This window comes from Haliotis rubra, unplaced genomic scaffold (genome assembly GCF_003918875.1).
Source record: "Haliotis rubra isolate DU_JTF1 unplaced genomic scaffold, ASM391887v1 Scf169, whole genome shotgun sequence".
Taxonomy (NCBI): domain Eukaryota; kingdom Metazoa; phylum Mollusca; class Gastropoda; order Lepetellida; family Haliotidae; genus Haliotis; species Haliotis rubra.
The window spans coordinates 1,560,747-1,573,945 of NW_025765658.1; positions in this window are offsets into that span (position 1 = coordinate 1,560,747).

A 13,199-nucleotide genomic window follows, 5' to 3' on the forward strand; every position below is an offset into this window, starting at 1 on the left:
AACATGTGACTGTTATTCCTCTATCATCAATTTTCCGTACTATCAAAGCAAAATATGCAATTTGAGTTGCATGTTTAAGTAGCCATTTACTCAGCGGGGTTAGCATTTAAATCACGTGGGACCTCTATTCTCCGTGATTGATAGCATGTCCATTTCCGCGAATTCTTGTTCATTTCGTACCTTTCTTTACTTCGTAGTTGTAATTTTTATTCTTTGATTGATGACGTCCTTCGATTGAAACAGATTTATAACATGTGAATCAATAAAAAAGGCACAGAGTGCGAGCAGATTTTTATAACCTAATTGGTTTGGCTTGTTATTGTCGCACTGAAGATCTTCTTTTTTGAAAATGGTATGTATTCTAAAACAGTTCCAGAAATGTGAAAAGAAACCTCTCCTCCTACATAATACTGAAACGTATGTAGACGTGCAGTTGGGTTTCCACTTACCTCTGCAGGAATGTGTTCTCGTGGGCAGCATTAGGGTTCAGGGGGAGGTGGGGTAGCCTAGTGGTGAAAGCGTTCGCTCGTCACGCTGAAGACCTGGGTTCGATTCCCCACATGGATACAATGTGTGAAGTCCATTTCTGGTGTCCTCCACCGTGATATTGCGGAAATATTGCTAAAAGCGGCGTAAAACTAAATTCACTAACTCACTCACTCACTTTAAGGACTCAAAATATATGTATTTTTTATACAGGGTTAAAGGTGATCCCCATTTTATCACTTGACAAAGGTTTGCAGCAACCCATATGTTGAACAGGGTATGGGTGGTCATCTTGAACAAGTGCTGATGTGTGGGTGAGACTGTGGCCGGATGTGTGGTGAGACTGTGGTGAGTCTGTACAATACTGCTAGTCATTTGTAGCTGAGGTTTCCATCACTTCATTATGCATCTCGCTTATCACTGACAGACACATTCACCACATAGATGCCGTCCACAACTGGGCTGACAGCCTCAGGGTATTTAACATAGGTGTTGTCAGCGGCCTGTTTATGTCACCTTGAATCGATATTCTCCTGTAACCTGTGTACACCTTCCTGCTGTTGTGTGGCACACAACTGCATGTAATTAATGATTTTCTAACACAATACAATATTGATACGTATAAGGTCACACAAAAAGTATGCTTTTGATACAGACATTGGGTGTTTTTGACAAAGTAAACGCTTTAGGACTTGTGTATCGATAAAGTGGTGTCGTCAATCCGAAATTACGTCATCGAGTACCAAATGACGGCACGTGTTACAGTGGCCATGCATTTATTTCTTTAATAAATTGATTTAACTTTGACTTCAGCGAATCACAAAGTCACACACACGTGCATTCACATACGCTCAGTCTCACATGCTCTCACACACTCACACTTGCGCAAACGCCGACACACTCTCTCATACACAAACACACACGTACACACGCACACCGTCTCGCAGACATTCTCACGCACATTTTCTCCTGCACTCATATTCTCATTCTATCCACTGTTTCTCACAAACACGCACACACATGGGGACTCACACATGAAACAACAACAGCAACAAAACAACTCCGAAACAAGAACAACAAACTGTATAGCAGATAATTAAAAAATTGTGGACGTCAGCAGTTTTCATGCGGATATTTATGAATCAGTACTTGATCAGAGACTATTAGACAAGAAAACAAACGCTGCTTCTGTTATGTGAATTTTCAACAAGAAACAATAATGTTCTCACTTGGAGATAATCACGGTATTAGACAAGACAGCAAGAATACTTTCTGAATGTATTATCAATGAGATTAAAGCAAGATCGACGCCTTTCGTGTGAGTTTATTGAAGGTAAAGGAGTAATCTTTAGCCATTACGTGACCATGCACCACGCATTGTATTTTACCGTCTTATAGACTTGAACTTCTATCCAAGTTAACAGGGGCCGTATAGGCTCGGCTATCTAACCTGAGCCGTGGCTAGCTAGACGATCTCTTATATCAATCATGGACTTAAGTAGCCGCTGCTTTCACCTGCATCTCTCCGACCGTACCCAAGATCAGATTAAGACTGGTGACTTTACAGCGATGTTTTAGCGCTTGCGATGTCGTTCCTCCCTTGGGCAACTATTAGACAAGAAGCAAAGCTTTCATGTACGAGTTTCCGAGATCATTGGGTAAAGAGGCACGGTAGCGGCTAACATATCGCTTGGCTAAGAGGTACCATTAAGATTTCTGCACGGCTCGGAAATTGATAGAAAATACCCGATACAATGATATTAATCAATATATGTGGCCTCCACGATCTCGTCAAATTACTTTGAGTCCCTTAATCCTAACGGTGGAGGATTTCAGTCGCGGTAAAGAGCATCTTTAGGAATAATTGGTCGGCGCTTCGGCGAGCCGGGCAAATGGCTGTAATTGACGAGATTAAAAGAAATGCATTTAGTTTGCTAGGATACAAAGTATGTTATGGAAGGAGAGGAAGGCCAAATGACCGCCAGTGCCACGGATATGACACTGCCAGTATGAGGGAAAAACTCGGGTCCTTTTACAAAGCGTTGCTTGTTTGCCTAATGTATCATGGCAAGCACACTATGATGGTAATTGTGCTATTTGCTTCCACTCTTTCTCGTATCGGTCCCATCACTTATTAGCATCTTATAGCAATAGACATCGCTTAGTAGCAAAGCTTGTGGATCGACCTGCATAATCCAGACCTATTAGCTAGTTTTAAGACCTCTGAAATTGCGTAAACCATTCAATTTAGAAAAGTTTCGAGGAAAAGGGAGTTTTTATCAAAAGGCATCTCTCTATCTCTTACATCGTGCCACTTGGGGGTCTGCGCTGTGATTCAGGCGTCGGCTAATAGCTTTCCTGCACGAGCCTATCGATTAAAGTTGACAAAATAAAACTTCCCGGGAAAGCACGAGCGAGCAAACGCTACTTTAATTTAGAGGATGGAAATAGATTTTGAAGCCGAGAGTATGTGAACAAATATAAATGAGTTTTTTAGATTAATTCCTACTGTACTGAAAGAGATGAAAAAAGACAATTTGGTTTCTATTTCACTTACAACAACTTATAACTAATTGTTTTACTATTGATTTGCTAACAATAAGACCAATTGGGAGCCAGTACACATGCCCGTCACTGTGCTTATTCTGATTGTTAAGACACATAGTTTCCGTTTTATGCCATAATTTACTTTATATAGTTTGTTTGTTTAAAGATATAAATTAGACTGTTTCCTTGAAGCAGTTATTCTGCCGATGTTCACTTGGCTGTGTGATGCACGTCGCTTAACTTACCACGCTACCGCTGTTGTTTGAGCTGACAAGACCCGCCACTACCAAATATACCTCACTCTGTAATGGCTGCGTTTAGCCATTTACTAATATGACAAAATGTTCAGTACATTCTTCTTTGATACTTGCATGCGCTGAGTGATTGGCCACCAGACTAAGGGGAATCATGAAGCTCGGTTGACATTATTTCGTGTTGAGTTTGGATTAAGTCAACTCATGAACAAAGACGATATTAGTTCGGCCAAATTGTCAATATTATACCGCTAATTTGTTTGTAATTGCTGCAAAAAACGCATGTCATTATTTCTAATAGCCCTGATGTTTCGGATATTAATTAGAGTAATTAAGTGAAGACTGGCAAAGTCGGTATTATCCATGGACGTGCACTGCCATGTCGAAATAGGAAGTCGCGTGTGGGATCACTTTGGCGGCCTCAAGACGTATGTCCGCCATGTGAATTACAGAGCGAAAGCGTTCGGAAATTAAATACAAGCTAAAATTACTCTACATAAAATTGGCATCAGAACATGATCTCTTTTCTCTTTATTGCTCACGAAAATGTTTCATGTCGCCAGTGATTTCAAATAATGACAATCAGCCATAAATCTTCCCTCGCTCCTCCTCGTCATTTCATTGTAGCGACACCACACAGCTGCCAGAGCGAGGCCACCTGCTGCGCGCGCAGCTCTTAGCTAAGATCTTTGCTCGAAGCTTGAAGCGCGGGGAAATTAAAGAGTTGCAAATCAATTTCGACCTCTCACGCAATAGCAAAGAGTCATTTTGTGTGGCATAAATGAATTTAAGACTATAAAATTATTTATAAGTTTCTCTTTTCATTGAAGAAATGCAACAACATTCTGCTTTTCCTACTGACCATGTCGCATCTGTAGCAATAGCGTCACGGAGACAAGAGATATATATAGTATTGTATTCACCTGAAAACTATTGTTTGTCATGTGTTTAGACGAAAGGTCCTGAAGGGGAATGTTTTGCTCATCCGTTGTATACACATATAAAATGGTGTCGCAACATTTTAAGCCTCTTATTGTCATGCATCTTCGTATCATAATTAGGTTTGTGAACGTCATTATTTTTATGCTCGGGCGCACCATACATTGATTTAGATGTTCATGTGCTACGATGAAAGGCGTGCATCACGTATTGCAGTTGGCGGAGGTTACACCAGATATAAGTATTGTGCTATAATGAAAATATTGATACTTATGTTATTTCTAGAGGATTGTATGCCAGAATCTTGAAAATTTTAACGCCATAGGACCATGGTTATCAGCACGTTGAAATGAGTCATTTCGTGTTTGTTTGTATGAATAAACTACAGTTTTTCGTTCTTTTGGCTTTTGTTTCCTTGAGTGGCAATTTATCCACATAGTAAATTATACTGAGATTTGGATAAGTTCTTTTCCTGTGGTTCATGGTAACATATTGACACTATGAAATAAATGGAACGTTGCGATACTTTTTTCAATCTGTATATATCAGTATATCCTGAAGTGGTATGTTTTGTTCTTCCGTTGTATATCAGCATGTCCTGAAGTGGTATGTTTTGTTCTTCCATTGTATATCAGCATGTCCTGAAGTGGTATGTTTTGTTCTTCCATTGTATATCAGCATGTCCTGAAGTGGTATGTTTTGTTCTTCCGTTGTATATCAGCATGTCCTGAAGTGGTATGTTTTGTTCTTCCATTGTATATCAGCATGTCCTGAAGTGGTATGTTTTGTTCTTCCATTGTATATCAGCATGTCCTGAAGTGGTATGTTTTGTTCTTCCATTGTATATCAGCATGTCCTTAAGTGGTATGTTATGTTCTTCCGTTGTATATCAGCATGTCCTGAAGTGGTATGTTTTGTTCTTCCGTTGTATATCAGCATGTCCTGAAGTGGTATGTTTTGTTCTTCCATTGTATATCAGCATATCCTGAAGTGGTATGTTATGTTCTTCCGTTGTATATCAGCATGTCCTGAAGTGGTATGTTTTGTTCTTCCATTGTATATCAGCATGTCCTGAAGTGGTATGTTTTGTTCTTCCGTTGCATATCAATTTGTTCTGAATTGTATAAACATCAAAACCATTTCTATATTCATAACGAACCTTTCCTAAAAGCAGAGTCAATGGTACGATTCCGACTATATCATCAGCATGTGTTTGGGAAGCACTGTCAAATTGTGATCATGCCAGGTGTCCCCGAATAGGTGTTCGCCTCCTTCCTCACCAGTAACACCTGTCACAAACTCATGCAAAGGCAACGCAAACGATCAGCTGAAACAAAACCCGGGAAATTATTGTAAAAGTCAAAATAGGACGCCACGTCACACATTTTTGGTCACTAAATTTACACAACTTGATGTGGCCTATTGTATGCTGACATTGTAACGGATGGAATGTTTACCCGATGTATATCGATATGTCACAACGACAAATAGTATGTTTACCCAGCAACATGAAGTTAGAAACGGATTCGGGATTGGGGACTGGGGATTCGAATCACGAATCTGAATACATTTTTTCATATTCAGGATTCGAATTCCGAATCTGAATTTCTTTTTTCATGTTCGGGATTCGAATCCCGAATATTATTTTTTTTTATTTTCGGTTTTTTTCTTTTGCACATTCGGCACTCGGCATTGGGCATTCGGTATTTGGTATTTGAACTCGTATTATGCTTTTCTTCAACACATCTGGAAAAATTCGGAACTTCAGCGTCCTTGTAGCTATACTCTTCGCACCTTCATCTGTCAAACCTATCTATCCTCGACGTTGCCGTGCAGATAGTTAACGTTCCTCAAGCTCTTCCCTGCTTGCAGGCGTCCAACCCTCGATCACGATCGAGCAAAGACGAACAATGTCAATATTCGGGATTCGAATCCCGAAATATTAAGATTCGGGATTCGAATTCGAAATAATGAATTCCAGATGTGTTGAAGAAATGCATAATAAGATTTCAAATACCAAATACCGAATGCCCAAATCCGACTGTCGAATATGCAAAGGAAAAAAAACCGACTATGAAAATTTTATTCCTATTCGGGATTCAAATCCCGAATATAAAAAACAATTCAGATTCGGGATTCGAATCCCCAATCCCGAATCTGTTTCTAACTTCATGTTCCCATGTTTACCCAGTGTATACGATGGGAAATGGTAGGTTTATCACTTTTATGTTGACATGTACGAACGTGTGGTATGGTTAGCTGATGTCTATCGAAGAATTATCACAAAGAATAAGATATGTACTAGTTTGTCTGTCAGTGTAACACTATGCTAAGGTTGGAAGTGTTTACAGACGAGCACTTAACTGTGCTTACAAACCAACGATTTGTATATACTAGTAACCAGGTGGCATTTTCATGAACAAAAATCTCCGAATGATGTATTTTGTACAGTATAAAATTGTTAGAAATTATTTATTTACTTTATTGCAATGCTTGATAATCTGAAACCTCGCACGTTTATGATGTTCTTCTCATTGGTCAGTCACAGTGTCTAAGTACTGCAAACACAGCTTACGAATGCACAACCCCTTTTAGAAATTGGTCAAATGTAAGAAACATTATATTGTTGACAACATTTTCATAGTAGAGCACTGTGACCGTGTTTGTTCAAGATCGGTTGCAAATACCAGAATGTGTGCTTTACTAATAAGTGTTATCCTAAAGATAACAAAGATGTTATCCGAAAGATAACAAAGACAGTAGTTTACACTACATGAAATCATTGCGAGATCAAGGGTCTACAAGCATGTATTACGGGATGTTCATCATTAACATGTAACCACATTACTTCGTACAACTTGTACGTCCAGCCTGTCTGCAGCTTGTGTTCAGAGCATACTGCAAACTATTTGTCAGGATTCTATGTCCTTTGTTACCAGCTAGTGAGACATTTTATGAAAGTGTATAATTTCACAACAGTTGACGCATCATTAAGAAACAGAGCATGTGGTTTACTGTCACATAATTAAATCTTTCCAAAAACACATGGCTATAAAGCTTGATAAGTGACATGTTAACGCAAGTAAATCATAGAATTAATTTTAAATTGTTTACTTTAATTACTGATATTTGAATCATTGTAATTGAGTGACGTATTTCTGTTTCATATTCCCAATCTTCTGTCATTCGAATGTATTTCTTATTGCCTATTAAAAGGCAACTTAACTAAAGAGACTCTCCGTTTATATCAACGAGAGGTTTATATTGAAGCGCTCAGTAAACACGACGCAGTTCACGACTGGAAACATTATATCTAAGTGCCACTTACGACTACCAATTATCAGACATACCAGGTAAAACTACACCAATATTGTGATTAAAAAGTTTCATTTGATATGCCAAGACTATGGTCCTATTGAGGTGTTGAATTGCCCTCCTTATCTTGTCTTAAGCAACTATTTTCAGTGTTTATTTTCTTTCATCTATTTGTCTCTGAGTATGATAAAATGTCGAACTGATGTTATCATCTTTCGAATTATTTGAAACATGACAATATTAGTAGTTGATCAAAATTCATATTTATTGTCTTTTGCTACCATAGAGAGCATTGTAATTACAGAAGATTTATATATTATGAATAATAAAAGAAATATATCACATGCGTGTTTGATTGCACTGTTCACTAAATGCCACATTGGGCTATCAGAGCCAATCAGTTCCATCATACGGACAAATATTAGATTCCAACTTCAACATTGTGCATAGGATTAATACTGAATAGAGACGTTGATGTTTGCATTCCAAACAATAATAGAATATGATTTGGTAATGCATATTCAATATCGATGTGGATATTATAAACATTAAGGCATGTGACATATCTCCATGTTTAGTCATTGGCCAGGCGCCATTAGATGGTAATGCCAAATAATACTAACTTATAAGAACATGATCGACCCGTTACCATATTTCATTATGTCAGGGCTAAATTGGATGGTAATAACCATACCTTCTGAAGGGAACCTGGATTGAACGTCAACACCACGGAACAAATATACTGTTTACCTGTATAATACTAGACTGAGTTGTGTATCCCTTGATACTGTCTAATCTGACACAAGAGTTGTTCGTTTTTCTTACAGTTTTACGAACTGTTTCATTTTATGTTTGTAGTACGTATATATGCATCTTAAGATAAGACAGATGATGGATCTGGAACTATGAGGATTTGTATTCAAAATAAAGAGCCATGTCAAAATGAAATTGGTAACTGGTGCCTCTTGCGTTGTCACCATGAACCCGGCGTTCGCATGTTCTTCTGGACATATGGATGTCTCAACTTATTAAACTGTTTCAATTATTCATTACATTATCCTCTTAAAGCATGACTAATGTGAAGTTGAAGACGAAGTGAAAAGTCAACACTACTGCACTGGGTAATTGACGGAGCAAGCAGAGCAATACACTTTCTCTGTAAACGAGTAGGATCAGGGAACGCTACAGTCATGGCTCTTTTTGTATCTCAAGTGTCCTTGAATCTCTATGAGTGCAATTTGAAACGTTTATTTTGTCTGCTGAATTGACATGGGACAGACGTCTTTTGTCTGCTAAATTGTATGGGAGGTACGCCAAGGCGCCTAACTCTTTCGCTCTCTTTTAAAAACGACTGTTAACAAGGACGGTCCATCAATTAGACAGACTCGCTGTAGTCTTAAACGTTCTCTCAGGTGTTTAAAATAATGAGTGTTATTTAGATACATTTCCATTTCCGAACACTTTCCTTACGATAAACAATGATTGGTGGAAGGGTTAGAGGTGTGATAGGGTGGTAGGTGGTTCATTTTTCTATGTTTGTACAGCTGAAGGACGTCTTCGCCCATCGGTACTCGGTGTTTGATAATATATTGCTGCGCTGTTTAGACCCGTGAAAAGTGGCTTCCGTCGTAATTCGGAGTGCTGTTAACAGTTCCAGTCAAAATTTCTCCTTTAAAGGAATTCATATTGGGGCCATGAATAAAGCATACCAGAATCCTTACAAACGATTGCAGTTGTGCATAAGCCATAATAGAAGTAGGAAAGAGCTCTCGTTCAAACACTTAACACATATCTGATGCACAACACCTTTTAAGTGGAAGACAAACTCAATGTCAACTGCCGTGGAAAGTTGTCCAAAACTACGCATGATTATTCATAAGATTTTCAAAAGACAGCGTCAGTTATTTAAGAACTGTCAGCTAAACCAGCACATCAATGTACGTATTTTTTCTTAATTTGCATAAACTTTTCCCATGATCTATAAGTGGCATTTAACGAGGCTTCCCGTGGCGGCGGATAAAGGCAACAATTTGACAAGGCCCATGATGAAGTGATGGAAAGAAGAGATTGCGACACCGTGACTCCTGTCATTTCACTCTCATTGTAGGGGACAACTAGTTCCCTATTGTTAAGCATTAGGCTGTTGAAGGACTATGAGGAGTCAATTTATTTGTCAACAGTTTATCTATGCTGCTTGAACAGCAATGAGGCAGCGAAGCACGAATGGAGTGGCGCCAATAGGGAAATTAGCGTCAAACGAAATTTGCTGCGACCAATGCGCGTGACAGGCAAACAGGGGGCGCTTTGTTCGGCGGTGTTTTTAGGGAGTTATAATGAGTTCAGGGTCCCGTGGTGAATTTACTTTCTGCCAATTGGAAGGCACTAGGAATAGTGTATGGTACGCTATATTTAAAAAGATAAACTGTAAAGCTTGACAAATTGGCAATTTGTTGTTAAATGTCGGACATTGATGTTAAATGCCTCCAATCACTGCATGAATCAGAGCAAATAGAAACGCTGCTGCTAGTCCTAGTTTTACTTTAAATTGCTACTTGCCGACCCATCTTACTGAGAGGGTTGGGTGATTTAGAGATCACTCAACAGTTCGCATACATGTCGGTGTATTTTAAATACTTACGTCGCACAATAAGTATGATAAGTTTTTGACAATTCATAAATCCATTCGGTATGAATGAGCATCTGATAAACACATGATTTTCCCGGTCACAGCCATACGCCAGCAATATGTTTCCATAAAAAGAGTAGCTACTCATATTTTGAAACACTGCCTATTAATTTACCTAATACATTTGCGGCCATTACTAACTTAAGTTTGTATAAAATGTCTCCACTACATACGTGTGTGGTTCGTTATTTTGCTCGATATAATGTTCTGAGTTTCACTAAATAACAACTTTTGATTTTGCCATGGCCTTTTCACTTTTACCATGCTCCTACATCCCCCTTGCATTGGACGCATGAACTCCTCAGTAATCTCCAGACCAAAGAAGCTGAAACTGTAATTGTTGTGTCCAATAATTACTACATGTGTGTGACTTGGCAATGTGTTGTACTTCATTTAAATGTGTGCTAAATTGCACATCTTCTGTTACCAAATTTAGCTTATTATTATGTAGTATGAGATACACACGTAATAAAGTATTAAAAAGTATTTCTTTTTTTCCCTTTTCTTCTTTTCCTAGCAAAAATCATTTCTTTTTTTCCTTTTCTTTTTCCTTTTTTTCCTAATACCGTGTGGGCAATAGACGGGCTCCGAATGTAGATTTTGTTTTCGGGATATATAAGTTTAACCTAGTTTTTACTTTGTACCAATTTGAAAACTAAAACTTTTTTATGGCAACACCTTTCTATTCCAGTTTTGCTGCAATTCGGTATAAGTGCAGCTAACAGGTGATCAACGTACACATATTCTGTTATGTGCGATATTTAACATCTTGACCTTTATTTGACCAGTTTATGGGCAATAGGTGGCCATTTTGTAAAAAAATGTAATGAGATTTTGTTTGAAAACATCTGCCATTTAAAAAACCCAAATTAACCTTGTTTTGAATATGCAATTAAATTCTACCAAATGATGTTTGGTTCTGCAAAACACTCAACCGAAATTGGCAGACCGAGGGCACTACTTTACTACACTCTTCAAAAAAAGAAACGCATAAACGTTTTAGCTGTTCATTTTGATGTATTTTGACAGCAATCGTCATTCAGACAATTCCTATGTTTGAATCCCGTTAATCATGTCGTGGTTGTTGTGTATTGCGCGCAAACACATCCCAAAATGTGTTTGTAAACGTTTGTCATGAAATCGATACGTGAAATGTGCATGCAGGAAATGTTTTCCACCCAATGCGCGTGCAATGTGTCAGAAACATGAGTAGAGACATCGACTATAATAGGTCAAACCAAATTCATCATTTCATTAAGAAATTTACGACGTAAACGAAGATAAAAAATGCCAAGATTAAATGCTACTGATCAAAATATCGCCCTTGCACGTTTGGAAGCAGGGGGTTTCAGTCTGCCGTTGCAAGACACTTCAACGACCACCCCAGCACCATATCTCGATTATGGCATCGAAATACCCGTTTCAATTCGACCCAAGATCGTCCCAGACGAGTAACCTCTGCTGCTCAGGACCGATTCATCCGGGTGTTTCACCTACGTCGCCGATTTGCTACAGTAACGGACACTATAGGACAGGTGTCTGGTCTTCAAAGACTTTCTGACCAAACCATCAGAAATCGTCTGAGAGAAGTGGGAAATCGGGCATATCGACCAAACGTTCGACCTGTCCTGATACAACTACATCGACAACGACATGTCCAATGATGCAACAGGATACAGGCATGGAACCTGGGTTCAGCGATGAATTGCGTTTCCTCCTGCAACGACGTGATGGGAGACAACGAACTTTTTGCGCCGAACTGCATTCGACAGGTGGACAGATTTGGTGGAGCAGCGCCATGATGAGGGGGGGCCATGTTCTATACGGCTAGATCAGAGCTAGTGGTGGTTCAAGGCAATCGTACTGCTGTACATCGACCAAATCCTGCGACCTCACCTCACCCACTTTTAACCGGCCCGCTGTTTCAACACGACAACGCTCGACGCCACACAGCTCGTGTAACAGGTGCCCATCTCGCCAGTTCAAACGTCAATGTCCTTCCCTGGCCTTTCAAATGGCCTGATCTGAACCCGATCGAGCATCCATAGGACGAACTTGATCGACGCGTCCGTAAACGTCACAATCGTCCTCAGACACTTGCAGAACTTGCCAACGCGTTGAAGGAGCAATGGTTAAGAATTACCCAAGCGAAAATCCGACGACGTGTGCAATCCCTTCCAAGACTGACTGACTGAGTTTAGTTTTACGCCGCTTTGAGCAATATTCCAGCAATATCACGGCGGGGGACACCAGAAATGGGCTTAACACATTGTGCCCATGTGGGGAATCGAACCCGGGCCTTCGGCGTGACGAGCCAACGCTTTAACCACTAGGCTACCTTCCATGAGAATGTCGAGCAGTGACGGCTGCAAGGGGTGGTGTCACCAGGGACTGACATGAACGCTCCCTTGTGTCCACACATGTGCCTGTCAGTGAACTGAATTAATGCTGACAATGACAACATGTTCATCCGTGTGCTTAATTTCCTTCATCTGTGTTCAAGCTTAATCGACGTATGTACACTTAAATACGTTTAATACATTTCCTTACTTTTGGCCTGTGCCTTTCTTTTTTTGAAGAGTGTATATGTGTTTCTCCTATCAGTTGACTGTATTGTGATTAGATTGTGTCGTTGGTATTAGCACAGCAACTTTTGATTTGGTGCGCTGATGGGTAGTTGGATCTTCAGCAGACGGCATTATGGACTAATGTGTAGTGGATACTTCCAAGGACAACATTCGAGAATTATCCACTACCCATCAGTACAGTATGTAGTCATCTGAAGTATCCATTACCCACCCAGCCAGTATGTCACGCTCCTGATGAGCAGTGGATACTTCAGAGGACGACATACTGGACTAAAAGGTAGTGGATACTTCAGAGGACGACATACTGGACTAAAAGGTAGTGGATACTTCAGAGGACGACATACTGGACTAAAAGGTAGTGGATACTTCAGTGGATACATACTG